Source organism: Trichechus manatus, unplaced genomic scaffold, assembly GCF_000243295.1.
Source record: "Trichechus manatus latirostris isolate Lorelei unplaced genomic scaffold, TriManLat1.0 scaffold00238, whole genome shotgun sequence".
NCBI lineage: Eukaryota > Metazoa > Chordata > Mammalia > Sirenia > Trichechidae > Trichechus > Trichechus manatus.
Window position 1 is genome coordinate 1650999 of NW_004444174.1, and position 27116 is coordinate 1678114.

The 27116-nt window shown below is 35.9% G+C and overlaps 1 protein-coding gene across 1 annotated transcript in view; it reads left to right on the forward strand.

The window, feature by feature from the left end:
- Positions 1 to 2086: 2086 nt before the first annotated feature.
- RASSF9 (Ras association domain family member 9) overlaps positions 2087 to 27116 on the forward strand; it is a 36089-nt gene continuing 11059 nt past the window's right edge. The window contains exons 1-2 of the mRNA XM_023743145.1: positions 2087 to 2483; positions 10711 to 10753. The gene's annotated coding sequence lies outside the window, so the exon portion shown is untranslated. The remainder of the gene's footprint in view (positions 2484 to 10710; positions 10754 to 27116) is intronic.

Here is a 27116-nt window from a genome sequence, read left to right on the forward strand (position 1 = left end):
GACGCTCTGAGTTTGGACTTCTAGCCTACTAGACTGTGAGAAAATAAATTTCTCTTTGTTAAAGCCATCCACTCGTGGTATTTCTGTTATAGCAGCTCTAGATAACTAAGACACACAGTTTGTTATTTCTTTTAAAATTGTCTTTTGCTTATTTTTCGTTTTGGGTATTAGAGTCTGTTTTTAGTTCCTGAAAGCTTTTAATATCTGAGTGACATTAACCCTTTGTGTTTAATTCTGATTCATCAAAGAGTTTGCCATGAATAATGTTATTAGGATATTTTTTGTGAAAATAATAACATCGTAAATGAGACTCTCATTTGTGCTAACTTGAAACTCAACATGATTATAGGAATAAAGATCTAGTGTTGTTTCCTCTTTTCCAATAAAACTCTTTAAGTTGAAAAATTGTGATACCACATATATATGCAAACAATGTTAATAAGGGTGGAGAACCAAAACTATAGGAAACATTACAGGGATGTTTGTAATGTAAAATTCTTCACAAATTGACTGTAATCATTATCTTAATAAGTGAACAGTATAGCTTTAGGGACTTATATTTTGAACAATTTAGGATTCCCTGGGCAATCGTCCATAATAATTTAAATGATCTTTTTTGTGATGTGCTTGCAAAATAAAATCAAGAACTGAAACTCAAGTATACTCAAGATTATGCAATATGTTACATGTAAAGTTTATATTTATCCACAAACGTGTTGTTGTTGTTGGGTGCCATAGAGTTGATTCGAACTCATAGCAAACCCATGAACTGTTCCATAAGGTTTTCTTGGCTTGCCCCTATGGAACTGTTCTACTTTGTCCTGTAGGGTTGCTGTGAGTCTGAACCGACTCCACGGCAATGGGTTTGGTTTTTTATATATACACGTGCATATATATCTCATATAATGTAATATGTAAACATAATACAGAGACCTAGAGAGTATTCATGATAGTAAACAATGACAAATATATATATATATGTCTTTGCGGAGTCAGGGTGGGGAGCACCCAGAAAAAGTGTGAGCCCTTCATGTTCTTTGCCAAGGCCCACAGAGTCATTGGGCTAAAGTGTGACTCAGAATGAACCCACAGTCCATTGGTTTCCTCCCCCTCCCCCTCCCTCTGCCTGATGCCAAAGATCAGAAGCCAGAGGACTCGAAATCCCAGGAAAACGTCTTGGGAAATTCCTTGGAGCCCCAGCCCCTAGGCAGAGGTTTTCCACCGCGCCACGGAGCCCTGGGGTCCAGTTCGCGCAACGCTGGGACGACGCACCCGCGTCCACTCTCCCAGCTCCGCCCCGGCTGCAGGGTCGTGCACTGGAGCTCTCGCAGGACCATGTGAAACTCCCCACCCCCACCCCTCACCCTTCGACCTCCACCCCACACTTTGAGTTCTGTGAAATCCTCTAGGCGCGTCCTATCTCGCTTTACCGGTTGAGGGGCGGAAAGTGCAGGAGCAAACAGTTTGCTTTTTCCTCTGAAATTCCCAAGACCCTAATAAACCAGTAAGTGCCAAACATTGGGCTGGGATCTGTGTAAACGCCACCGGAGTTGGACACAAACCGCAGCTGGTTCCTACACCCGTGTTGTGATCAGTCAGCTTGGAGGTCTTTGGTCCTTCAGGTCCTTCAACTCTTAGAAGATGAACTTGAGAGTGTGGAGGAGGGGTGTTAGGAGAAGTTAAAAAAAAAAAAAAAAGTTGCCATAGAGTAGATTTGAGGGAGGCAGGTCAAGAACCGAGGAGCTAAAAACCCCAAATAGTCTGTGAGTCCACCTTGATCCGGTCTCCAGCTTCCCTCCTCCTCCCTGTATTTTACAGGGCCGACACCCCGAGCAGGCGATTTTTGTGTGTCGAATCGGTAGGCAGAATATTTGGCCCTCACTCACGCTTGCCACGATCGGATTACTTTTCACAAACGGGGGCTGACTGGGAGGTGGGGGTATTTACTTTTAATCCTTTTATGTGTGCGCAGTTCACCTTGTGTGATTGGATATGTAAGGCGGGGGAGGGGGGTTTCCAAATAGAGTGAAATTCCCATTCCACGGGTATTACCATGCCTGTGAAGTTGGCAGTTCCTAAAGTTTAGCAAGTCTGCAAATAATTGCAAAACACAATACAGCATCCCCTCCCTTCCTCTCTCTCTCTTTTTTTTTTTCTTTTCCTGCTTTCAAACGCCTTCTCCGGGGCTGAGGCTGAGCTTGGGCAGGTCTCCAAAGGTGCAGCAGCCACAACAATCCCGCAGTTCAAAGTTAAGCAGCAGTTGCACAACTTCAGCAACTGTCTTAGCTCTCTACTAAAGAATTGAAAGCAAGGAACGTCTGAGGGGGTGACGAGCCAAGCTTCCAGCCCACCTTTAAATCCAGATACCCCCACCCTCACCTCCACCCCACCGGAAACTTTGAGATACAGTCCTGTAATTCGCCTACATAGCAGACCATGGCTCCTTTTGGAAGAAGCTTGCTAAAGACTCGGCATAAAAACAGGTAAAGTCAAGCGTGTGTGTGCGTACTCGGGAGTCTACGTGTGAAAGTATGGGTTTCCTTGCGGTTTGATTCTGATGAAAACTACACTTGGGGGAACAAAGCTCGAAGGAGTTAGGTTTTGTATGAATACGCCGGTTATGAGGATATTGTTCTAGTATCGTTGATTGCAGGTGGTCAGGCAAGCGTTACAGAAAAGAATGATTATTTTGAGTCTTTTTTTTTTTTTGCTTTTTTGCCAGTCGTAGTTCCACAGCTAGCACTACCAACAATATCTCTTTTAGTCACTCTGAACATTTCACCTACTAGGTGGCAAGTTTCATTTTTCTAGACAGAACTTTAGTATATTACAGGAAGGATCAAAATCTTGATGAAGATATAACTAGAATTCATAGCCACTAATTAGAATGGAAAACACAGTTGTTTAGACAATGGTTGGGCTCCTCAGAGAGAGGGACATTCCTGAAATCTGGAAAGTTCCCAAGTGAAAATACTGTGTTAGTATAGAGACTTGTTATGAAACTGATTCTTTTGAAAGTCTTTCAGAAATGCAGGTGGTTTTAGGGACTAAATGAGGACTAAAATAGCTGTCCTCAATTATTATTATTATTATTTTACTTTGATTTGCTATTTCAAGTCTGCAATGCCCTTAGTGTAAATAAATGTATTTTTAAAACATAAACACAAACAGATTTTTCTTGAGTCAGTATGTGTGTTTCAGTCCTATTAAATATTTTACTAATACCTCAAATGTTACATTTTTAAACAAAAAAAAAAAATGAGGATGATTTCAGGCATAGCCTTTATTTACTTTTTTAATGTATGTATTTTGGCATGGGGCTTTCCCACTACTCTTCTCTCACACATTCTTGTTTGTACTTGTCATAATTTACTTAATGTAAATTTAAAAAGCACACAATAACATGGCTGGAAACCATATAATTATTTTAAAGTGCCTGCATGACAATACAAGGTGATAAAACTTTTTTAAAAATTTGCACTTTATTTTGTGCAAAAATGTCTATTTTAAATTTTTCAACTCATTTCCAAATATATTTGTGATTTCCTTATGAAACTAAAACGGTAATAATATACACTCTAAAGCTTTCTAAACCCATTTTATTTGCTAATCTTTTGATAATGTATCACAAATGTGGTATTTCTGGTAATTAGTACAACTATCTGTATGTTGGAGTTCTGGTGGCACAGTGGTTAAGCCCTCAGGCTGCTAACCAAAAGGTTGGCAGTTTAAATCCACCAGCTGCTCCTTAGAAACCCTTTGGGGCCATTCTACTTTGTCCTATAGGGTCGATATGAGTCGGATGGGACTCCATGCCAGCGGGTTTGGTTTCTTTTTTTTTTTAATCTGTATGTTAACAAAATACAGTGGTTTGAGTATTAAAAAATATGTTACTGATGGTTATCAAAACTAGTTTGTGTTTTAATGGTGACAGTACTAAAAAAAAGACCAAAAAATAAACAAAACCAAAACCAAAAACCCATATTGCTCTTTAAAATAATTATTCTTTAGCATTAATTTTGAAGTATGCTTGTTTAAATGCCATCAAAATATATCAAAAATTACTTTGGAAAAGTTCATGTTTTATAAGACAAGTTATGTTTCTGTCATACTGATTTCCCTGTAGTTCTATCCCTGTAGCTCTGAGTTTTTTTTTTTTTTGAGCAATTCAAGAGTTCTGCCATTATGTATGGAAAAAAAAAAAAAAAAAAAACCAATGCTACACAACTTTGCATGCACCCCAGTGAGTTCCCATCAGAGAATTCCATTCTCCACTTTCATCACACCAATTTGGCCACTGCACTATCTACACAGAAAACTAGCTTTCCTTCGCAAACTTTTTTTTTTAATATGACATTGTCTACACAAAATGATAAAAAGAGAAAGAATAATAAAAAAGGAAGAGTTTAATAGTATTTCAGCTTTCTCTGAGAAAATAGAATGGTGCTCCTGAAGGTGATGCTTTATTATGAGCACAAGTATTTTGGTGACAGTAGTAATAGTGACAGTATATGTAAATTGTTGTAATAACTGAGATTCCTTTACAGATTTTTATTTGTCCAGTCCTTTAGAAAAAACGTGAACCACATTGAGGTGGTTGAGGACGTAAAAATATGGGTCTTTCAAACTAGTGAGTAAACCACATGGTGTATTAAGGTAGAATTGATGTGTATTTATTATTTCAGTGTTTAGTATTGCTGTATGGGACGTCTGTCTTTATTTTTTTTAACCTTCTGAAAGGTGAAAATATAGATGAGCTTTAGTTACACCAGTAAGTTTATCCATTTTGTTTACCATATTCCATATGATTAGAATAATTCCACTCCAACATATGGAGACTGAATAGCTTTCCTTAAACGTGATTGATGGTGAAACAGTACCTGATAAGAATCAACGCGTTCTTGAAATACATAGTCTAAAATAAATTGTAGAATGTCAATAAGGGAAGACTTGGAGTAACATGTGTGCTTACCTTGTGATATATAACCTACATGATTAAAATAACTGTGTATAATTGTATATTCATTAACAGGAAAATACAGATTTCTAGAGAGAATATTGGGGATTTGAGAGCATATAATTTTGAGAAAGTTTGTTTACTGAACCTTTCTTCATCATGTTCACTACTGGAGTAATATTTGGTCATCCAAGATTAAATCTTATGAGCTAGTTCCGTAAGCATTTCAAAATACATAGGTATTTGAGAGTTTTTAAGACTTATGGGACAAAAATGAAAACTCAAGTGTGAGGCATAAAAACATTTAGAAAGCATACACTATAAAGTTAGAAGAGGCCAGGGCCATGTCTGTCTAGTTACCATTGGGTTCTCACTCCCAGGACAGTGTCTAGCATGTGGTAGACCGGCAATACAGGCAATACAGTTGGTTATATAATTTTGTAAACTAAAATTATACTCTCTACTCAAACTAGAAACATAGTAATGTTAAAATTATTTTATTCTCTGTTCACCATGTGATGTCACCTATTGATAAAAGCTAATGCTTTATGAAGTATTGGTTGACATTTAACGTAATCAAAACCTAAGAAGATAGACAATTATGTGAATTTAGAAACCAAGCTATTCTTTTACAGGTAATCTTTTCTAAATTTTAAAAAGCATTTAGTTCAAAAGTTTGGAAAACAGCCTTTAGGAAATTTGAGACTAATGTCTGTTCTCAAAAGATTATTGTATTTGGGTATACAAACTTTCTAGATGTTTCATTGCAAGCTTTCATATAAAAAAGAAATGGGGCCAACTTAAAATTCTTTACGTTTACAATCAGAGTTAATCTTTTTTTAGATTTTTCCAATTGTAATAACATTTAGTAGTTAAAAAAAAAAAGATTAGAATACAGTGTAACTGAATTGAATAATATTAAAGTCAGTCCAGAATAATCACAAACGCTACTGAGAAAGGAGAAGCTTGACTGCATACATTGTTTAAGAGTCTCATAACCAAGAGTTCTCTAATACCAGGAAGAGGACAGTTTTCAGAAGACCTTTTGGTCTCAGGAGATGGATTGTTTACTTTGGTTTCAGAATAATAGAATGTTCTGTGTTGCGTATCTCTTTAAGCAGATTTTTGCTCAACATAACAAAGGGAAATGTTAGACAGACTAGATTTTTTCAAAAAATGATTTGATTTTAAAGCATACAGATTTTGAAAGTGTTTTCTAAAAGTAGCTAGGTAGGCATTGTTTCTCACATAAAAGCCAAAGAAACATATAATGAAGCACCAAATCTCTTGATATTCATATGGACATTCTGTAACTGAATTTAGATTATTAAGGTATTTAGGTATCTGCGTAAATTCCGTTTGTGAACGTAATCATGTGTATATTTGATTCTATTTTCAAAGTAACAATTGTTTTAAAAATTAATGTTACTAAATAGCAATTTGTGACTTATTAAACAGTTCAGAAAGCTGCAATGTCACTATGAAGCTTTTGGAATACTTGGTTAGAGACCTGGTTTCTTAGGTGTTTTCATTAATAAAATTTGGGTGCAGAGAATTGTTTTGACCTTTTACCAACCTTTCTAGAAGCAGAGGATTGTCATAATGAAGCAATGTCCCATGTATTTTTCAAAAAGACAAAATTATAATTTTTCTTTTAAGTGATTTGTAAAAGAAAAGAAAATTCACAATGAATATGAAAGGACCAAATCCAGTTAATAAGACCTATATAATTATTGCTGTAGTACTATTTAGTCATCTTTTATTTTTTTTCTTTTCTATGTCTGTAGTCCCAAGGGTTCAAAAATCCATCCCAGGTGATAATAGGCATCCCTCATAATATCAACTTGAAATTAAAATGCTCCAAAACATGTACTCCTAATGAGTATGTTAGAAGTAAACATTACAGCTCTATTATTGTATAATTGATATTGAAAATGTGTATTAAAATTAGTTTTGGAATCAATTAGAACATATCTGGATGAATTTTTAAAAGCCAGGTACATTATATTGCCTCCATAAGTACCTCATACCATGACTGCTTTATCAGAAGGAAAAATTGCATTTTGTGATTACGGTAAAATTTGCTAACAATAATGTATTCTCTCTGTAGTTAGGAGTATGGTAATTTATGAATTCTACAAAATGGAAAATTATCGTATATTGTTTTATGCAGTCTTTCAATTAAGATTTAAAATGTTCCCCAGATTGGACTGAGAAATGTAAATCTTCTTAGTTCCCAGGAGTTCCTGAAAAAGATTTCCCCTAATAATACCTGGTAACTTAAGTAGTTATTAGCTGGCAGCAGACAGCCCATTAAGAACAATGACTGGAATGCTTTTTCCCTGGCAAAAATATCCTAAGAATAGTGGCAGCGGTGAAACTGAGCTCCAGGTTAAAACCTGATTTGTTACTCAAAAAGCCATAAGCCAACTTAAACTCCACCACGTAAGGTGTTGTGTTACATGCTCCCATACCAATGTATGACACATGTCCAAGGTGAAAAGTTCTTGAACAGATTTTAGAAGGAAAGTTAAAAAAAGAGTTTGAAGCTGTTTGAAGCTGGTTAACAATTTTATTTAGACAACACCTTTATTAGCTGGACTGCATGACTTAGAAAGTTTTGATGTTATCTAATTGGTATGTAGTTCCAAGATATCTGATAATAGCCCTAAATAATTCACAACAGCATGGATCTATTTTGTGGATTTTTAATTTTAGTTCTGAAAATGGAAAAAAAAGTTGAAGTAGGGGTACAGATTTATCTCTTTCAGGTGTATGTGGATACCAGTCCTTGACAAGGAACCTCTTTGTCTCTAGCATATTGGCTTTCTAAAATGAGGCACTATGTTATCTACACTCTGTATATGCCAAAGGAAAAGTTCAGCATACTCCTGTGTTTTAATGTTCTTTAATGTATATTTGCTTAAGGAGTCTTCATGACGTTCTTTTGGAAAAACAGCCATGATTTCTTAAGAGTTAACTATTTACTATTTTTTAATAGATTGTGATTCCATTACTGTTGACCCTGCTTTAATACTACACCTTCTAGAGAAAGTTTGCATATTTGCTGGTTAGAATTGAAAGGAATACCCAAGCAATTACTAATATGAGTGCAAAGCAGTTACTTCATATGAATGGAATAGAGCCTTGGGAAGAAGTTTAGCACTGGCAATGATAAGCAAGATATTTCAAGAATAAGAATGATCAATGAGTGTTAAATGTGCTAACAAATAAGAAAAATTATCCTCACAGGTTTACACCTGCAGGCTGGAATGCCCTTTATTTTCACAAATAAAATGGCTTCAGGTTTCTATAAAAAAAGACAAGAAAAAGCCTGTGAGCGGCCAGCTAAGATACTCCACTGGTCTCATCCCTTCGGGAGCAAGAGAGAATGAAGAGAACAGGATACTAGGAAAAGATTAGTCCGAAGGACTAATGGTCCACAGCTACCAAGGCCTCCGCTGGACTGAGTCCAGTACAGCCAGATGGTGCCCGGCTACCACCACTGACTGCTCTGACCGGGATCACAACAGAGGGTTCTGGATAGAGCTGGAGAAGGATGTAGAACATAATTCTAACTCACAAAAAAAAGACCAGATTTACTGGCCTAAAGGACACCGTTTTAGCTCAGTGGTGAAGTTATCTCCGAGGTTCACCATTCAGCCTGGGAGGGGACAGCCCCGTAAAACCAAATGGGACTAATGAGGTACAGTAGTCCAGTGACAAGGGCCAGAAGGCAGAAGGGGACAAGGAAGCTGGTGATAGGGAACCCAAGGTTGAGTAAGGATATTGTTGATGTGTTGTGAGATTGTTAACCATTGTCATAGGGCAACATGTGTAGTAACTGTTAAATGAGAAACTATTTTGTTCTGTAAGCCTTCATCTTAAGTGAGAATAGCAGCACAATTGGAAGGGCGTAGTCAATGTCACTGAACTGTGCATGTAGAAATTTTTGAAATGGTGTATCTTTGGCTATGTGTATTTTCACCAAAAAAAAAGGTTGAGAAGTTAGAGGGTTGACATGTTGTGGGGTTGTTAACCAATGTCATAAAACAATATGTGTACTACTATTTCATGAGAAACTATTTATTCTGTAAGCCTTCACCTGAAGTACGATAAAAAGAAAAAAAAAGAAAAGAAAAAATATTCTCCCTTGAGTATTGGCTCAATGAGAGCAAGAACCTTAACTGCCATGTTCATTTCTAGGTAATTAGTGCTTGTAGTAATACCTGGCTGAAAATAGGTGCTCAATAAATATTTGTTGGTTGAATAAATAGATTCAACAAATACCCACCAAATACAGCTTCATTATGACAATTTTGTGCTTCTAGAAAAGTTGGTAAAAGGTCAAAACAATTCTCTGACCCCAAATTTTATTAATGAGAATACCTAAGGAACCATGTCTCAAATACAGCTGGTCCCCAAACACAGTACCCAGATCAGAATAGCAGATAAGTAAATGTTTATTGAATGGATGCATGGGTAACCTAAAGAATGAATCCATAAATACAGGGCAATCATGATTCCTGCTCCTGGGCTCAACTCCTCCTTGCTTTCAAATGGTAAGGGGCCACATTTGACATATAGATACCGTAGAGACTTTACGACGCTTGTGGTAGAAAACAAGCCAAGGATCAGGGTTACTCATTCTTTTTCCAGTGTTGTTGTTAGTTGCCATCGTGTTGATACTGACTCAGCGACACTGTGTATAACAGAATGAAACCTTGCCAGGTCCTGTGTCGCCTTCATGCTTGTTGGTGTGTTTGAGTCCATTGTTGCAGCTGTGGCGTGGTGTCTCCAACCAAGGAGGGTCATCATCCAGTCTTCAGAAGTAGATCTCCAGGCCTTTCATCCTTGTGTTTCCTAGTCTAGAAGGTCTACTTAAACCTGTCCATCATGGTTGACCTTGCTGATATTTAAAATACCGGTGGCATAGCTTCCAGCATCATAACAACACACAAGCCACCACAGTATGATTGACAGACAAATGGTAGCATTCTTTCTAGGGATGCTCTTACTGCCCTCTTGCCCCTTTGAGCACAGACCGTGTGTGTCTATCAGAAAGATTTGGCAGATGATGGTGGATGGCTACTACAGACCCAACTGCTTGAATGTGGAGCATTTCCCCTTTCTTTTGAGCTATAAAAGAAGAAAAGAGAGAGAAAAACAGAGAGAGAGAGAGAGAAGGGGGGACCATTTTTGACATATGATTCTTTTCTATGATTAGGCAATATTTTCTTTCATAAACTAAAGGAGACTTTATGCTCTTTGTGTGAAATTATTGCAGTTTATGAGGCAAAGGGAACATATTAGAAATAGGTAGAAAAATATCTTGGCTTGAATTCCAGCTTTATAATCGCATGGACTGTAGGTCATATCCCAGCTGTGTCATTATTAGTTGTGTGCCTTGAGGCAAATATTTACTTTTTTAATACAGTAACAATAATCATAGCATGTATAACTTGGCAAATCCAAGTTATAAAATGGGGGTGTTCTTTAAGTAAAATAATACACAATTATGTATAAAAAAATAGTTACTAAGGCCACTCTGAGGTCTTGGAAGGGGACTGTACAGATAAGGGGAACTCACTGGTGCTTTAGGCCTCATTAGCTTCCGGGTAAACCCACCTCTGCTAACATTCCTTATAACACTGTGTGCCAGGCACTGTTCTAAGTGATTCACATATATCAAATAATTTAATCCTTAAAGCAATGCTATGAATAAGGTACGTATTATTTTTCATGTTTTACAGATGAGGCATCTAAGACATGAAGCAGTTAAGAAATTAATAAGAGGTAAAGCGAAGATTTGAATCCATGCCTTAAACTGTTACTCTGTATGACCCATTGAGGATTTAGTTTTCTCATTTGTAAAATAGTTAATCCCAGACCATCAAATGTTTGGATTAAATCTTATTATATAGAAACAGTTTAGCACAGTGCTAGGTCCATAGTATATGCTTAATAAATATTTACACTCTATTCAGGCCTGTTAGATTCAAGATGCTGTGAAGTATATCTGTATCTTTAAAGTTTAAACGTTTTGATATTTTGGCATTTGGGGCTTTGAAATCTTCAGTTTGACTCAGTAGAACTTCCTTGTCACCTCTGATCTCTTTTTTTCTTTCTAGATATAAAGTAGATTATAGATTACTGAATGTAATTAGAAATAAATCTATAAATGTACAGAACTACCATTTGAATTTGATGAAATATTTGATTTCTGACAGCTTTTAGGTTTAATCCTCATACCTCTTTTGAGTCAAAATTATGGGCCAGTTAATGATTTTGCAATGCATAGCATCATGTAGTTGAAGGGATATTTCCATATGTGTCTTTGTAGATTTTTGATAAATGAAAGAATAAAGAATTTAAATATTTAGTATTATCTTTATCTTATAATACAGGAGATTGAATTCAGTATTTAAGGTCCCTTTCAGATTTAAGCTTCAATGATTCTAAAATACCCTCTGCAGAGTACAATTTAATTGTAATAGCATTGCTTATTTTTCAAGATAACTTAAAAAATAGGATTGTAAGAAGATTTTCTTGGTAATTTTATTTTATTTAAAACATAACACATTGCCACATAACTTCCATCATAAAAGGTAGCATTATGGTGAAAGTCAAATATGTTAATTTCTACTTATAAAAAGATGTGTTTGTTTTATAAATGATAGTAATATCTATATAACTATTGAATGATTATTATTTGGTAAGCATGGTTCTAAGTTTAGCAACACATATACATGAAGTTAGGAGTAACTACCTTTTCATTTTATTTCTTTATCACTGGCAAACTCTATGTTTGGTTCTATACAAGACATGTAAAGACACAACCTCATTCCTAAAAGATTAATTGAGAAAATAGCATTATGGTTAAATATCTCATGCATGAACTCTTTTTCTAAAATCACCTTTCCATGGTAAACTATCTTTGACAGAGTAGATGAAATGACAATCTGTATAATACAATTAAGAAAATGAGAGTGTAATCTCTTGGAATTGAGGAAGGGCTGTTCCTTTGCAGAGTAGGTGCTCAGTGAATGTTATTAATTGACTCTAAGTAGAAACATAGGTGAAAAGAGTAAAAGGGAGTAAAGGAAAATAAAAGGAGCACCATCATAATTAGATAGCATTTATTAAACTCCCACAGTTATATGACAGGCTTGGACAAGAGAAGGGAATGCAATAAGATATACAAGAAAATGTAGGAGGGGGCTGAATCACACAAAGCCAAGACTGACTCAGATAGGATAATCAAAAGAGAAGATTCCAGGAAGCAGGCAGCAATATGGTCAACTTGGCTTTAGAATCCATAATTTTCATTGGTTCATAGAGAAAAATATTTCACAATTGAAGTTACAAAGGGAAGTATTCAGAAAAAAACTTAAGAATGTGTTTATGTAACTGTCAGTCTTAATGGTAACTGTAATTGACTGCTGTTCATTTTAACTGTCATGTTAAATGGATCAGTTTATCAGTTCATGGAATTGAGTGATCCCATCATTTTATAGATCTTTTAATTTTGATGCCATTAATGCAGATTCTGGTCCAATTTCAGCAAATTTTGTGCCCACTAAAAATAGGGTATAACTGATAGGAATTTTGTGTCTAAGGCCTATTTAAATACTCCATATGTGTATGTTTGTTGTTCTCTACCAATGACTGGGATATTTTATAATAATCTCAAATACTTAGTCAAATTTTCCCCATTTACTCTGACTTCTTTCATTCTTCTTTAATTCTCAGCAGTTCTAGTTAATTGAGGGGGCATAGGACCCAATAGGAGAGCATTAATTTTGGGAAACCACAGTCTTCCACAGCGCAGCCTAAGAATACCAATTTTTAGTTTTGCACGTAAGACCTCACATTTTCCTGTAAGCTTTGAGAGATGCTATTGAAAAACCATGGATATTCCCACAGGATAGGCATATAATAATGACATTCTTTTCTGAAGGAAAGAGTTGTACACAATTAGAAAAAACACTTAAGAAGCTATAGTGGACCTTTGAGGTTCTATCTCTATTAACAGTGCAGGAAGCTATGCACTTTACAGCAGTGGACCAGAATATATTTGACTTGGCTTCTTGACTACCTGTTCATCTAACCTAGTGTGAGAGTCAAGGGATTTCTCCCTAGAACTATTAATAATAGTAAACAGACTGAGACTAAGTTACTTTTATTTTCCTGTTGGCTATTTTTAGTGGTTCTGCTTTCAGTTAGGAGAACTTGTTGTGATCACAATTTAAGGGATTAATTAAAGAGACTTGTGCTCAGGTTTGGTATCTCCCTATATATATTTACCCTGCTGTGACTCAAGATGATGGATAGCTGATGATTAAAAATAAATCCAGAATTATTTATTGAATCTCCCTCTTTGGGGAGGATTATGAAAGATTAAAGATGAATCAGATTACGGATTTTGCTTTTAAGGAACAAGCTGATTAGTAGATACACACAGCATACATAAGTAATTGCAATACACAGCAGGCAGTTTTAAGTATTATAAAATCCATGTATCAACAAATATTTATTTACCTCTTGATATTTGGCAGATGCTATTCTAGGTGCTAGGGAGAGAGCAGTGAGCAAGATAGTCAAGGTCTCTAGTCTCATTGAGTTTACAGTGCAGTGGTAAACATACAATAAACAAACAATAAATGAGTTTAAAACATCAGGTAGTGATTACTGCTATAAGGAGAGAAACCAGAGTGCTATGAAGGAGAGTGTATGATGGTCTGGGAAGTGGATTTGAGTTAAGATTTGAATTAGCAAAAGGAATCAGGCCTATAATTCTCTTGAGGAAGAGTATTTTAGGCAGATGGAACAGAGAGTGTAAAGGCACTGATACAAAAGAGTGTTTGGAGTTGTAAAATAAAAGAAGACAGACCAGTAAGTAAGAGGTGGAATAGTAGGAAACTTAGTTGAGAACTTAGGTGGGGATATAATCATTAGGTATTTGTAGATCATAAGAGATATTGATTGCATTTTATATCCAAGGGAAATCCATTGAAGGATTTTAAGCAGGGGGATTATATGATCTTATTTATGTTTTTTAAAAGATGATTCTGGCTACTATATGGAGGGGGGATTGTAGTAGGACTAAGAGTGGACCCAGGTAATCTTGTTAGGAAGCTATTGCAGTAGTCAAAGTAAAAGATGATCACCCATTGCTGCCAAGTCCATTCTGACTCATAATGGCCCTATAGGACACAGTAGAACTGCCCCGCAGGGTTTTCAGACCCAGCGCTTAAGAGCTCAGCCGCTGACCAAGAGGTCGGTGTTCAAATCCACCAGCTGCTCCTTGGAAACTCTATGGAGCAGTTCTACTCTATCCTATAGGGTCGCTATGAGTCAGAATTGACTAGATGGCAACAAGTTTGGTTGTTTTTGGTTTTAATCTTTATGGAAGCAGACCGCTACATCTTTCTACCACAGAGCAGCTGATGGGTTGGAACCACTGGCCTTTCAGTTAGCAGTTAAGCGCTTACCCACTGCATCACCAGGGCTTCTAAAAGATGATTTGTGTGATAATAGTACAGAAGGAGAGAAAGTGACAAAATGGATACATTTTGGAAGTGAAACTGATGGGATTTGGTGATGGGTGAGGAATAATGAGAAATGAAGGATGATTCTGAAGTTTTTAGCTTGAGCAAGTATATTAACGGTGGTGACAAGTACAGGCAGTGCCCCTGTTATGAACGTCCAACTTACGTACAACCCATAGTTACAAACCAACCCCCGTAAAGCCTATTATATTAAAAATTCGAGGTACATACAATGGACGCTACTTTGCGAAGAACATCAAAACAGTATTATTATTTACTGTATTATTATATTAAAGATGTTTTAGTGTATCTGGAGGTGTTTGTTCAATGTTTTTTATGCATAGAAAGATACACTATATACAAAAACAAATACTTGACTGATGTTAGATAGGAACCATATCTAACTGTTCCAACTTAACCTATAAATTCGACTTAAAGACAGATTTAGGAACAGAATTTGTCCATAATCCAGGGACTGCCTGTATAGAAAGGGATACCTTTGTTGAAGAGCAGCTTTTAGGGGGAATGGGTGAGAAATTAATGGTTCTTTTGTGACCTTGATAAGTTTCATATGCCTATAAAATATCCAACTGGCAGTGTTCTGTAGGATATTAGTCCCTGAAGATCTGGGCTAGAGAAATAGATGAAATGGTGTGTGAAGCTAGAAAGAGAGAGCAGTTACCCTCCTTAGGTTTCACAAAGTAACAGTTGAACTGTACCCTAAATGCAAGGCAAGATCTAAATATAAATAGATAGGAAGATAACATTGTATGTAAAGAAAAACATGAAGAAATGGTAAGTATTTGGCATGACAATGTCAAGGCAGCTTTTGGAAGGCCAGATTATTTTTGTCAGTGGGAACCATTAAAACAATGTGAGCAAGAAAATGACATGTTTATTATGCACCATGAAATGTATAGAAAATATTGGGGGGAGCAGAGAAAGAATCTGAGTGGCCAGTCGGGAGAATTAACGAGATCTTTTACATAAAAAGAGAAGTACATAGATAAAAAAGTCACTTAGAAGGCAGAATTTATAGGAATTTAAAATTGAAGGGATGGGGGCAGTAGAAAGTGTCAAGCTGGAAAAAGAGTCAGTGATAACTAGAATTTTGGATCTAAGTGACTGGAAATACAGGTATGCCACCATTAAGAATAGTGAAAAAGAAAAGAAAAAAGGCAAAGATAAATTTGGGAAGGGAAGAACATCAGATTGAAGAATGAAAAATTCATGGTGTCATTCAACTCTTTCCAAATATTCCACCTCCAAACACCTGGTGTTTGGACACACTGCACCTGAGATGGGGCTGTGAAAGCAGGCTTTCATCCAACCTACTCTCACCTTTCCTGACATCCTCATGGGGCTAATTAATACACATACACTGCACCTGGAATAGGGCTTTCAAGACAAAACACACTGGTTTCCCAGTTTGGGCCTTTAAGCTAACTAATCCTCTGTTAAACCCACTCAATCCACATGAGGCATTTAGCAGCTATTCTTTTAGTCATTATCTTTGGTTGAAATTACTTTTAAATATGGCTATCACTTCCACTACCTTGTAAGTTTCTTACGTGTAAAGACCACATCATTTTCACCTTCTTGTGCCTGGAGAACCTTGCACAGAATGCTTGTGTACCTAGTGAATTTAGAGAAGTGTTTTATCATTTAAATAAATAAAACGTAGACCTTTGGCTCAGGTAAATTACTTAGATCAGGAGTTGGCACAATTTTTGTGTAAAGGGCCAAATAATAAATATTTTTGGCTTTTTGTGCCATAATGTCTCCATCTCGACTACTCAACTCTGTCATTGTTGTGTGAAAACAGCCATAGGCAATGGGTAATTAAATGAACGCGGCCAAGTTCCATTAAAACTTTACCTACGAAAACAGGCAGTGTTATAGAGATGGCCACCAGGCACTAGTTTGCAGACTTCTGATCTAGATATTGACTGACAAGTTTCCTTCGTTTATCTTGCTATGCACCCTCCCCCCAAAAAGATACATTTAACACCTACTATGTTAAGCACCTTAGGAGCCCTAGTGGTGCAGTAATTAAGTGCTTGTCTGCTAACCGAAAGGTTGATGGTTCAAAGTCACCAGCCTCTCCTCAGGAGAAAGATGTGGCAGCCTGTTTCTGTAACGATTACAGCCTTGGAAACCCTATGGGGCAGTTCTACTCTGTCCAATAGGGTTGTTACGAATCAGAATTGACTCAACAGCAATGAGGTCTTTTTTAAGTATACGTATTAGGCACCTAGACCTTAAAGAAGAGAGACTCAGTCTAGGTTCTGACTGACAAAGTAGTCAAAAAGTAAGCATTATGCAAGGTTGTTGCTGTTTTTAGGTGTCATCCAGTCAGCTCTGACTCATAATGACCTTATGTATAACAGAATGAAACGCCGTTCTATCTTACGCCACCTTCACAATCATTGCTATGTTTGAGCTTATTGTTGCAGCCACTGTATCAATTCATTTTATTGAGGGTCTCCTTCTTTTTTGCTGATGCTCTACTTTACCAAGCATGATTTTCTTCTCCAGAGATTGGTCCTTCCTGCTGACATTTCCAAAGTAAGCAAGATGAACTCTTGCCTTCCTCACTTTTAAGGAGCGTTCTGTTTGTACTTTCTCCAAGATTGCTTTGCTCATTCTTCTGGAAGTCCATGGTATATTCAGTATTCTTTACCAACACCACTGGGTTCTGTGGAAACCTTGAGGGTGGCACACATTTCCATCTGGGGTGGTAGGAGTGGAGTTATTCAGAGAAGGTAATGGACTTTTCCCAGAGGAAGCAACGTTTGAAGCAGAATAAGAATAAACTGGAGAAGGATAGCAAAGGGAAACAGGTTATGGAAATGTTATGAATGGGCCAGAGTAAAAACAAAAGCCTGACAGATGCAGTCCAATACAATCTAGCAATCAACAAGGGCAACATCATTAGATTAAGGAGCTATCATCATACAATTGATTGAAAAAGTTTTAGATGATGTTATAGTCACCCAAAAGAGTGTGCATAGTGAGACAAGAAATGATCCATAGGCAGAAACTGGGGATACCAACTGAATCAGTTATCACTTACTGCATAATAAAAACTCCAAAAGTAAGTGACTGAAAACAACAACAATTTTTTTTCATTATCTGTGGCTTGGTTGGATGACTCTTTTGCTGATTTCTTGATTCTGCAAGTTCACTTTGTGGTTGGTCTGCTGGTTTCACACGGGCTTTCTCATGTAGTAGCAGATTGGCTGAGGGCTGGGTTCAGCTGGGATAGCTCCACTTGGTCTTTCGTCTCAGGCTTTTTCCTCAAATGGTCTCAGAAGAGCATTCCCAGAGGAAGAAATGGGAAGATGCAAGGCTTCTTGAGGCCTCCATAATTTGCGTAACACAGCTTTGTCACATTCTGTTGGCCATAGCAAGTCCTTAAGTCTATTTAATGGGCAGGAAATAGACTCTTTCTTGATGGGAGTAACTGCAAATAATTTATGGCCAGGTTAATCTACCACATCTATATTTATTAAATACTTAGAGGAAGCAAGACCCATGGGGGAACTGAGAAGGAGAAACTACAAAGGTAAAGGAAGAACCATGTGAAAGTGACATCAGCTAAGTCAAGGAATGGACACCTGCAAGAATGAGAGGGAGAGGTCAACAATATGTAATGTTGCAAGGAGGTCAAGCCAGATCATTAATGAAAATGACTGCTGGGTTTAGCAGTTAGGAGATCCCTGATAACTTTTACAAGAAGTGCATCTGTTGAGGGTAGTTGGGGCAGAAGTCAGTTGGTGGTGGGTTGAATAGTTCCTGGGAAGTGAGGAACTTGAGAGAGTAACTGTGGATTGCTATTTCAGTTTGGTATGAAGGAAAGAGAGTAGAGGTCAAATGAGGGTCATTATAACTTGACAAGATTGATACACACGTGGAAAGTTCCAGAGGAAGAAGTAGAAGTTATAAAGAGTTTGAGAAGGGATAAATTATGAAGCAAAGTCTTAGAGAAGAGGTAGGCAATGAAATTCAAAAATTATTAAAGAGTTTCAAACCTTGGCAGGAAAATGGAAATATAACACTTTTGATATAGATGATGGGTGTTTTGCTCATGTTAATATTTTAAAATTTCTCTCCTTTTCCTTAATGAAATGATATTTGATCTTGTGATAAGTCCTGGTATATTCATGTTTATGCAAATTGTTAATTTTGTATTGCTCTTTATTGTTGTTGTTAACTGACTCATGGCAACCCCACGCACAATGGAATGAAATCCTGCCCTGTCCTGTGCCATCCCCATGATTAGCTGCATGTAAGACTTCTCTGATCCATAGGATTTTCATTGGCTGATTTTTGGAAATAGGTTACCAGGACTTTCTCAGTCTGTCTTAGTCTAGAACCTCCACTGAAACCTATTCAGCATCATAGCAACACGCAAATCCCCACTGACAGACCTCTGGTGACTATGCATGAGGTGCATTGGCCCAGAATCAAACCTAAGTCTCCCACACGGCAGGTGAGAATTCTACCACTGAACTACCACTGTCCCCATTTATTGCTCTTTAGGTAGTTTATTTTTTACTAATGTTAAGAATTGACTATCTTAGATTAAGCTTCCAATAGAAAGCCTTATCTTCCCTTTTGGAAGTCAGATTTTATTGCAGTTTATTTTATAAAACACTCAAAAAACGAGAGTCAGGGATAAAGAAGCTCATCTTGTGTTTTTAGCTATCATTATGGATAATTCAAATTCTTTCAGATTTCTAGTGCCATTCAAATTTGCCAACATATCTCACAAAACATTTAGAGATACAAGCTTAAAATCATCATCGTTAGGAAATACCTTTCACCTAAAAAAGGCAACACCAGTTATGGATTTGGCTGCCTAAAGGAAAGCTAATGCCAATAATTAACATAGCCACAGCTATCATTACTAAATATTCAGGCTAGGTAACATTCTTTTTAATAAAAGTACTTCCGCTTTTTTGTTATGAAATGTTTCTCTACAAGGTATAAATCAGTAAAGAATCCAGATATTTGCCAGGCACAGGTAACACTGGGAAGTAAACACTAGAATTTACAGTGAAATTCATCTGGTAAATACTACATGTTAAATATTTACAATTTGATTATAATCAATTTCCAGAATCTGAACTATGAGCTTAGTTTACTTAACCCCCAGAAATCTCCAGTACACATTCTTTTCCCTGTACTCTGTTCATGGGAATTATGCACTATAGCTACTCTGCAGTTATGGAATGTCTACAGTTTTCTTATCCTGCATGACTGGTTTATACTATTACTTCCTAGAAAAGAAAACCAGCATTGGAAGAGCATAAAATTGCTATTCTCTCTCTCTCCATATATATACACACACATATACATCAAATTTTCATTATAAGGGTAATTTTTCCTTTTGTTTTTATTAAGTTTTGACAGCCCTAACTTTGTGAAGGATTCCAATTTTAGAACTATTTTAAGAAAAACATTAATGGATTCGGGTTTAGAGAAAACTTTTGGTAGCAGTCTTTCATGCTTCATCTATCAAAACAGGGATTCAAATTTTCTTAGTGATCTAAGGGAAGATCTGTACTATTTATAGCTGAAAGATCCTGTTTTTATCTCTTCCTGGGAACGCAGCTCTATGACCTAAAAACATGTTACTTCAGAGGGAATTTGCCACACATTGGGTAAAATTAACCACAGTTAGCTGGTGGGCCAGAGATTCTTCACCATTTGCCTGCTTCATTAATTTTAATTTTACTTAAAATTGTGTATGTGTGCACATGCCTTTTAAAGAGAAACAATAAAAATAGTCATTTGACATTGCTATTTCTATTTTATATTGGCTAAACAATTTATAGTATAATTTTTTTCCTTAAAATGCCTTCAGTTTTCCTGAGGTGATCATTTTTTTAAGTACAGAAAATAGTCGAAACTAATTTAAAATAGATTTAACCAGTCAATATAGTTTTTAAAGACTGAACAAGTAGGGAACATACCATGTTTTAGAACCTACTAAAAATAAGTTTATGAACAATTCTCTAAAATTTAAAGACTTGCAATTCTCTCCTAGCTTGAATTGTTTATTCAACACCTATTTTTTCAAAATTTGCAATGTTTTATATGAAAGGGCCCATTGGAATATTTTATTGAATTGTACACAGCCATGCTTTGGTTATATTGAAATATTATTTTCATTTCTTATTAACAAATATTAGTGGCTTATGAGAAAACAAATGGCATGTTTCATTGCAGATAGTTTCTTGCAAGTAAAATAACTGATTTTGTGTGTTGCAAATGTTTCCTGTAAAATTTAAGTTTTGTGAGATATTCTCACAAGCCTCATTGTGAGAAACTTTTTTACTTTGTTTACACAGGGATTAGCAAACTTTTCCTGTAAAGGGCCAGAGAGCAAAGATTTTAGGCTTTATGAGCCATACAATTTCTGTTTCAAGTACTCAGCTTTGTCATTGTAGATCGAAAACAGCCAGACAATATATAAACGAATAAGCATGGTTGTGTTTCAAGAAAATTTATGGACACTAAAATTTGAATTTGAATTTCATATAATTTTCACGTCGTGAAATATTATCTTTCTTTTGATTTTTTTTTTAAACATTTAAAAACATAGAGAACATTCTTAGCTCATGGTCCATACAAAAATAGGAGATAGGCTGGATGTGATCAGTGGCCTGTAATTTGAGAACCTCGTGTTAGCCAATTATTTTCCAAATTTATCTGAACATTATAACATTGACTTACACCTACTTCTTACACATTTGAAAAGTCTAAATAAAACTGGAAAATTAACCAAACCAATTATCTCTTTCAATTTCTAGTTTCTAAAACTAGTAGTGACATTTAACTTTGTATGGTTAAATACCTAAACTGACATTTACAAATGTGAACTGGGTTTTTTAGTGTTCTGCATATAGCTACATTGCTGGTGTCTTCTTTTTTTTGGTCTTTTTAGAGTTAAAAAGGAACTAGCAATTACTCAAAGCAAATTATGGGGTCCCTGGATGGCACAATGTTTAAATTCTGGACTACTAACTGGAAGGTTGGCTGTTCAAACCTACCCAAAAGTGCTTGAAAGTAAGGCATTGTGATCTGCTTCCCAAAGGTCACAGTCTTGTCACAGCAGTTTTCCTCTGCACACACAGGGCCACCATGAGTTGGAATCGACTCGACAACAGCAACAACAAAATATATGTATCAGCCTCTGGGCTAGGAACTTCATGTACCTTGTCTCTTTTAATATTTATTACAAGCCTGTGAGTTGGGTGTTATTCTACCACATTTACAGATGAGAAAATGAAAGCCTAGATATATTAAATAACTTCCTCAAGGAATTTTTAAATAAATGACCGTATGTCTGTACAATAGAATATGATACCCTAAAGAATAATTAATATCATGAGGAAAAGGTTAATGATTCAATTATTAAGTCAAATGCGATGTGTACATAATGATCTATACTTCCTCCTTTACTCATCTTGAAATAGGGACAGTAATAGTACCCCCTTCATTGGTTTGGTATATGAGGATTACATGAGTTAGAACATGTAAAGCACTTATACCTGGGCATAGCATGTAGTAAGCATTCATTAAATGTCAGTATTACTATCATTTTAGGAGTCCCTGTGTGGGGCAAACCATTAAGCACTCAACTACGAGCAAAAGGTTGGCAGTTTGAACCCACTCAGAAGTCCCTGAGGAGGCAGGCCTGGTGATCTGCTTTTGAAAGTTCACAGCCTTGAAAACCACATGGAGCAGTTATACTCTGCACACATGGGGTCACCATGGGCTGGAATTAACTTGATGGCAACTAACAGCAAAACTTCTATTATTAATATTATTTTGTACAAGCATATAGATGTATAGAAAAAAACTATAAGGAAAAACTTAAAATGTTAATTGATAGCTCTAGGTGATAAGATGAATAGGTCTTTCTTATTTTCTTATTTAAACTTCATATTTTGCTTATTTTATTATTGTATAATAAGGAATGATGAAAACAATAAAAATTTGCCTAGTGTATGAAAAGCCAGTAATCAAACTTAAGTGAATCTGATTCAGCAGCTCAAAACGTTTTTCATTTTACTACATTATATTTTTTGGGTTTCACAATACTATGAAAATGAAAAAATATTATCTCTTGAATACTTGGACACTTTGGTTAAGCTCATTTTGAGAATCTTTTTAAAAGTCTGAATTGAATGGACAATCACTTTAACATTTTATCTAGTCACTCACCAGAGAAAGTGAAAAATAATCTTGCAGTTGCTTCTTAAACAGGTAAAATAATTAGGGTTCTCTGTATGACAAACTTCCTGATTACCAAGAAAGTCAGTCATTGGATATTGTGCTGATAGGCAATATTGTATATTGAGAATGTATAGAAGTCATGGTAAGTAAATATTCTGTTCTTTTATATTTTTCTCATGATGCCACAAAACTGTTTTCTTAATAAGTTAATACATCAGACTCAGATTTGGTATCTTGATTTCAGAAAGAAAACTTAACCAAATATACTGATTATTATATTAGGTTTTATAGAGAGTTCACCAATAGTCTGCTTCAATTCTACCTCATTTATCCAAACTCATTTTCCCTCACTTATTAGCTGAGGGTAGCATTGAACAAATACTTAATATCTTGTGCCTCAGTTTCCTCATTGGTAAAACTGGTTTGACTACAGAACCTATCTGATAGGGTTGTTATGAAAATTAAATAAATTGGTATGTACAGAGCATTTAGTATCATCATACTAAGCATTCAATTAATGTGAACTATTATTATCCAATGTATCCTTTTATGTTCTTCACACTATTTTTGTCCCCAGTCACCTTATTATTTTTAAGTACCAGTTACTTAGTGACCTGGCCCACTGTTAAGTAATAATACTGTTAAGTCCTAATTTGAATGGATCTTAGAGACAAGATCCAAGGCAGTACCCTGTCCCAAATGAGATTTCTTGAAGCACCCTTGCTTAATCTGGCTTTCTACAAAAGGTTATGGGAATTGAGAATGAATTGAAGACATCGAGGTCAACTTCTATTTTTTTTAAATTATTTATTAAGTATTAACTTTTGTTGTGGTTTGTTTTCCTTCTCTGAAATTTTACAGCACCTTTAAAACATATAATTCCGATTTTCAGTACTCTAATATGGTCTTGAATTTTTTTAAATTTATTTCTCAAAATATCTTTTCTCCTTTCTAGCTATATGACAAATTCTTATCCATAAAGATCATCTTATCTTCCATTTCTTTTTTATCCTCAGCATTTAATCAAATTTGCTCAAATTATAGTTCAATTAACAAATTAATGTTGAAGGAAGTTAAGAAATTCATATACCATAATTCAAAATGGACAATTTATATAGTTTTTTTTTTTACATAATAATGGAGAAGCTAGAAGAATTTCTTAGCTAAACCAATTATAATTGTACTATGGTAACTTTAATTCTTGGGAAGAAAAGGCACTATTAAATTTGGAAGTACAATCTATTAGTTTGAGAATAGCCGTGACATTTTATTTAACCCTTCAGCATCCAAATGGATCATTTATGACATCCGGCTTTTCAACTTTATAATTGGTACTGAGCTGGGTTTGAAATTCATACACCATTTTACAACCTCTGGTATAGAGCTAATTTAATAAATTTTCTCTTTATCCACAATCACCTTAATTCATTAATAAATCAGATGCTTTTATTGAAAGTATTGCCGGATTTAAGCCTCAGATAAATAAGCTAAAATCAAAGCATTGAATTTATTTTATTATTGTTTTATAACTCCCCTTCCAAATGATCATTTCTGAGCCTTGTGTGGTTGAGTCATTCTATCTCCAAGTGTTATTTATAGACACATTTTAATTTGAGATATACACACAGTGATATTTTAAATGGTTAAATAAGCTGGACCTCATTCTCCATCACACTTAATAACTTATTTAGGTAAAATGTGTTCAGAGAAGAACTGTCTGAGAGGGATTTTCATAACTGTCACAGTCATCCGATATATTTTCTATGAAAAACCTGACTACTATGTCATTAAATCTGTGTTTCTTGTTGAATCAGAATCTCTGTGCAGTAACAAATTTTTTTCTCTATATTATTATTTTGTATTGCATTTATCAGAGTACCAGACATGCACTGGTGAATAATATATGCTGTATGAATTTTTGTTCTATTTCTTACCATGGCTTTGAATTACTTTGTGATATCAAGGGAAATGAAACTCTTATCAATTGAGTAGTGTATAGATGTACTGAGCTTTGATCAAAATTTTAAAGTGAATTGATTGTATTATATACTAAGAAAATATTAGGGAGACAAATCCCATTTCCTTTTGAAAGGAGAATTTTACTTTCTACTGCACGGCAAATAGAATGCTATGTTTTTGTCTGCCTTACTCAAAAAACAGAAAATGTAGAATATTACAAACCCTTGTTTTATATTCTAAACCTTGTTTTGTGTTCAGCAATCAGAAACACAAGTAACCTCTTTTTCTTTTTTCTTGGTATAGTGCTACATACCAATTAGGAGTCCCTGGTTGATGCAAAAATTTAAGCGCTCAACTACTAGCCAAAAGGTTGGCAGTTTGAACCCACCCAGAGGTGCTTCTAAAGAAAGTACATGAGTCTGAATCAACTCCAGGGCAGCCAGTTTGATTTGGCTTTTGGTCAATTAATGTGAATAATGGTGATTTCAGGACAGTATTCCATTTCAGTGTCTTTTGAATAACCAAAGCAAAATGATATTGTATTGAGTGTAGTTTTATTGCTAAGATATTTAAAGGCTGCCTCTAGCCTATATCTAGACCTATCTTACCACAGATCTGTCTAGGTGATAGCAGAGATTTTTTTTCTCTCATTCCCACAGTTGCCTCAGGGGATTTCCCTTTCATCCTGTAATGGCTGCAGGTGTTGTCTTGGCCTCATTTTCCCCCAAATTCTGGTGTCTAGAAACCTCCCTTCCCAATCCTGGTCTTTGTTTGGCCTTTTTTGTCCAGGGCACAGTAGACTGTAAGGAAGGAGAAAATGCAATGATAAACCCTTCTGCTGACTCGCGCCCCCCACCACGACCATGCACTGGTCTCCTTGACTATTTCCATCAAGTTATCTCACTCACTTATCTTCTCATCCCAAGGCCCACTCCTCATATCTGGTTACCAGATGTTCAAACACTGTTTCTTAATGAAGAATTACTGTGGAGGCTGCCCTATGCATTGTAAGATGTTTACTTCACTGGCTTCTACTCACCAAGTGTTGTAGCATCCTTGAACCCCAATGTATAAACCAAAAATGTCTCCAGGCATTGCAGTGTCTCCTGGGGACAAAATTACCTCCAGCAGAGAATACCTCGCTTAGAAGGAGACAATTTCAGTCTGAAAAATAAATGATGGTAATAAAAAGGAAACAGAGACCAATCTTTGAGAATTGGCCGGGACTCAGATGTATCCCCAAAGTTTCACATCTCTTTATCCTTCAATCTGATGGAAACTTCTGTCACAATTCCAGGCATAGGTATTAAGAAAGTTCTGTGATTTCCAAGCATGGAGTCTTGTTCTGCAGAGTTGAACAATAAAAACATTTTACTTAGAATCATTTCTACACATGGTGGCTAGATTGAGTTAGTAACATACATTCTGGGCTGACCTAGGAAATAAACAAGGAATTGTGGCATAGGTTCTATGGAAAAATGCATTCAGAGTTCCAAATACTTTCCATAAATACCTATGGATTACATCCTACTGCTCATATACACGGTTTTAGAAGAATATTTGATAATTTAATTATTGTTAATTCTTAACATGTTAATGATTCTTATTGTTTTGAAAGTAGGAAGCCATATGAAATATTTTTTCTTACTAAGTTTGATATATTAAATTTAACTAACTTTAAATGTCTACTATTTGTAAGAAAGACATGTTGCTCTTTAATTGATTATTCTATGCTCCAACTTCATTGCCTTTCTCCTCTGGACAACCTGAATGAAGATAGCCAAATATGGCTTAGTTATCTCCACTTTTGTCTGCCTTCACTCTGAATTCCTGGTATATGTGGTGTGTGTGTGTGTGTGTGTTAGGTGTCATCAAGTTTATTTTTGACTCACAGTGACCCCATGTGACAGAGTAGTACTGCCCTATATGATGTTCTAGGCTACAACCTTTATGGGAGCAGATCACCGGGTCTTTCTCCCAAGGAGCCACTGAGTGGCTTTCAACTGCCAACCTTTTAGTTAACAGCCAAGTGCTTAACCATTGCACACCAGGGATATCTATATCTATCTATCTATCCATCCATCCATCCATCATCTTTCTCTCTCAATCCATCTGTGTTGTTGTGTGCTGTCCAGTCCATTCTGACTCACAGTGACCCTGTAGGACAGAGTAGAACTGCCTCATAGGGTTTCCTAGGCTGTAGTATTTACAGAAGTACATCACCAGGTCTTTTCTCCCACAGAACCCCTGGTGGGTTTGAACTGCCGACCTTTCCATTAGCAGTTGAGCACTTAAACATTGTGCCACCAGGACTGCTTCATATATACATATGCGTATATATATATACACACACAGCACACACACATATATATATATGTTTATAAATGTGTATAGAGTCA